This window comes from Petaurus breviceps, unplaced genomic scaffold, assembly GCF_028583685.1.
Source record: "Petaurus breviceps papuanus isolate PSGF00001 unplaced genomic scaffold, PetGlider_PUasm1.0 419, whole genome shotgun sequence".
Taxonomy (NCBI): Eukaryota; Metazoa; Chordata; class Mammalia; order Diprotodontia; family Petauridae; genus Petaurus; species Petaurus breviceps.
The window spans coordinates 521377-525093 of record NW_027186324.1 but is presented as its reverse complement, the minus strand read 5'-3'; the positions used below and the strand labels follow the sequence as shown (position 1 = coordinate 525093).

General features: G+C 36.7%; 1 long non-coding RNA gene across 1 annotated transcript; it reads right to left on the bottom strand.

Moving 5' to 3' along the window:
• Nucleotides 1-195: 195 nt before the first annotated feature.
• Nucleotides 196-2764, bottom strand: LOC138171112 (uncharacterized). The gene is made up of 3 exons (XR_011170800.1): nt 2653-2764; nt 2401-2476; nt 196-544 (listed from the first exon to the last, which is right to left on the bottom strand). It is a non-coding gene; the product is annotated as an uncharacterized lncRNA (long non-coding RNA).
• Nucleotides 2765-3717: the final 953 nt, after the last annotated feature.

The window sequence follows — 3717 nt, the reverse complement described above, 5'->3', positions numbered from 1 at the left end:
TCTCTCTCTCTCTCTCTCTCTCTCTCTCTCTCTCTCTCTCTCTCTGTATTATCCTTAGTATTGCCACTCCTGCTTCTTTTTCTTAGCTGCACTTTTTATCAATGAAACAAATAGGTCAGCAATCCAATGGTTAAGCATTCTTTCCTACAAACAAGCTTAAAATATCAGTAAAACAAGACACAAAACAAACTTTTAATAAATAGAAACTGGAGAATAGTCTCATATCTCTCCTGAGAGCAGTGGAAAGGAAGAAAAGGATAGGGAAAGTGAAAGATAATTTATTGGATCATTTCAGTAGAATGAAAGCATCTGCCCTGAGTGGCTTCTAGATAGTCCTTGTCTCAGGATCCTGGTGTTTCTTCCTCACACCTCCCAGGCAGGCACTGCTCCTCAGGCTGCACTATTGTGGATGGTGGAAGCAGCTCAGGCTCTTTCTCTCAGACTGCGTCTTCTGTCACATTCGATGAAGGTACTGGCAACTATGATAGTACTGGCTGTGGCTCCCATCTCTCCTAGCGAGGCCATACTCACTCTTTTTTTGGGCCTCGTGGGTGAAAGAAACAGAGACAGAGAGAGACAGATAGAGTGCTATTTTAGTAGTTCATCATAATACAAGAACAACTCCCTAGGAACTCAAGTAGGGGAATGCTAAGAGTTTCCAGAAGCAGACTGTCTCTTGTCATCTATTATATTCTCTCTAAATAATGATACATTTTATTTTGATACAACAGACTTTCCAATAAACACTAAAATAAAATTTAAAATCTCCTCCTCTTCTTCAGGTAAGAATAGGGAGTGATCCTTTGATTTCATTAAAACTCCCAGGTAATGAAAATCCCTAGAACCCTAATATATTAAGTGACTTGCCCACACAACATATTTACTATGTATCAGGTTCTTCTGGCTTCAAGGCCAGATATCCATTCATTATACCATGCTGCCTCTCATTCCCCAATTAAGTAAATTCCATAATAATAGTTCATAAAAACTTCCTAATACAGTGATTATAATTGATAATATGTGTTACTTTCTATTTTTGTAGTTTGTTGATTGTTACCAGAAAGAATGTGTTTTAATTTTAATAGCTGGGTACCAACATTGTATACTATATTTGACTTTAGTTTTGTTGAATTTCAATATCTTTAATTAAAGTTTTGTAGTCAGTATATATATTGTACATGAGAATCCCACAAATCAATTGTATTCAAAGGAGAAAATTAAATATTGAAGAGTTTGGAGAAAAGATGAGAAGCTTTCTAAAGAGGCATGTTACTAAAGTAATAGAGAAGTTTATCTGTTTTATCAGTTGAAGTTTTCTTTCTCTCAGTGTCACAAATGGTAATCATTTAATATTTCAAAAACTGAAGGAAGTGATCAAAGGAACTGCAATTCTGACCCTCTTTCTGAACAAAGAAGAATCGATTGCTAACATAGAAATGATTGTGGCTTTGTGGGGAAATTATCACTCAAAAACAGAATTTTGGATAGAGAAGGAGAGAATGGTGGGACATAATCTGATGTGTACCCTATATTTGAAAAAAGTAAATTTCAGAGGTTTCAGAGAAATAACAGAAAGGATATAATATTCTGCAGTGGAACTTATCCCAAGAGATTTGGGGCAATCTCAAGAATGAAAATCTGAAAACACAAACAAAAATTATTCTGATCAGGAGGAAAAGGAGAAGTTGCCTAGAGAAACTAATGTAGTTGCACATGGATAAAATCAGATTTTTAAAAAGACATCTATACTGAAATTGGAAGGAAAGGCAGGTAAATAAAGATGAGTGGAGAAGAGTAGTATGATCCTATAAGAAAAGAAACAGAAACACCCAGAATGAGCTAATACTCTGTGCTGCACAAAAGGAAATTTTGTTATTGTTGTCGTTTTAGCTATATGAAGACAGGGAAAAAAATCAAAGAAGAGATGGGATCATTGTCCAAAGGTCTCCATGAAAGAATGTGAAAATGGACATATTATATGCTTTTTAGTGATCTTTGAAAGATCTTATTATAGAATGGCAAGGGTATCACCAAACTGGAAAAAAGGAAATATACTGATTTTGAAAAATAAAGAAGATGGAGGCAGGAAATTAGTGAATTTGACTTCCATTTATTTTAACACTAGGTAGTGATAGTGATTTGGCTACTGCCAGTAACCAAACTGATCCAATTAAATATGCATATCTAAAGCTAAGGGTACTTATGCTTATCTGGGATGTGATACCCATCTACTGGTAAATATGTTTATCCCACTGAGCAGAAGTTATAAGTGACAAACTAAGGTTCTCAAAGAATGAATAACCTTTGCCAGCTCTACCTCCATTTTTGAGGAAATGAATACTTATTATCAAGGGATATATGGATTTGCATAATTGCCCAATCAGAGAGTAAAGTACCTACCTCTTTATAAATTCACCTCTTCAGTATACTGGGATATATTTCAATAACTCTTAATCATGTGACCTGTAGCAGCCTTCTGTGGACAAAAACAAACATGCTAAATCATACATGGTGATTTCACTCAGCATTGAATTAAAAACCAAATAAAAAGCATATGATAACAAATAAAATGAACAATAAAACATTTATGGAATAGCTCTACACCCAGCATTCTCCCAGTTCTTTGATGTTCCCAGACAGTAGCTAACTTGCTTTGAATCTAGGTGTTCTGAGAAAAGAACAGTTCACCTCTCCCCTTCTGTTTGCTTGAGTAAAGGAGTACAGACAATATGATATCATTTGACTCAATGTTTAACTTGTATTCAAAAGGGCTGGGCAAAATACATTGCTTGTTCTGCCACATTCCCTGGAATCTATTGAACATTATAATTATAGCAAAACTCATGTGAATAAATTGACAGTGTATACATACTCAAGAATCTAATTGGCATCCTGGCAGTGCAGTGATTCTAACCTTATAGAGCACAGACAATTAAGAAAGGTCAACTCCTGGCTCTCCTCACTCCCTAATTGAAGAGGACAGGACATCTGTTTTCTCAGCCTTAACATCACCTGAAGAGGTACAGGATTGATTGAGAGAATATCTCACTGCTACAGAGATATCAGAGATATGCCTAGGACGAGCTAGGAGGTGGGGCTTGGATGGGTCCGAGGGACACACTCTAACATCTCACCCAGTAACTACTTTCCTTCACTTTTAGCAGTGAGACAGATAACTATGGAGGCTTGGGTACGGTGCCCACTTCTAGAAAGTACACCTGAAAGAATTCTACTACAAGTCAGGGAAAATATCAGCCACAGAAAACCGAAGAGTTAAAGTAGTGCCTATCCCAACTCCTTCCATTAGAGTTGCTTTCATCTGCCTAAATAATAGTGAACTATTACTTTCATGAACTCTTGTGTGAAATCATATTGTAGAGAAAAGTGGTGGAGAGAGGACCTAGATTATGTAAACTTAGATTGAGACAAACACCAACTCCTCTCTTATGAAGTAGGTTAGGTAGGGACTACTGTCTGGCCAGTCATTGTAGACAGTACTCTATACCTTACACTGGACTACAGAGAAACTAACAAGGTCATAACACTGAGACAGGCTCTGTGATCGATCTAGTAAATGTGTTCAAAGCAGTAACTCAAGCCCCTGGTGACTGGTATGAAGTGATTGCTGTTGAAAAAAGTTGTCCACATTTGCTGTCTCAATTCTTCACCTTCCCATACACCTCAACCCTTTGCAATCTACTACCTCATCATTTGACT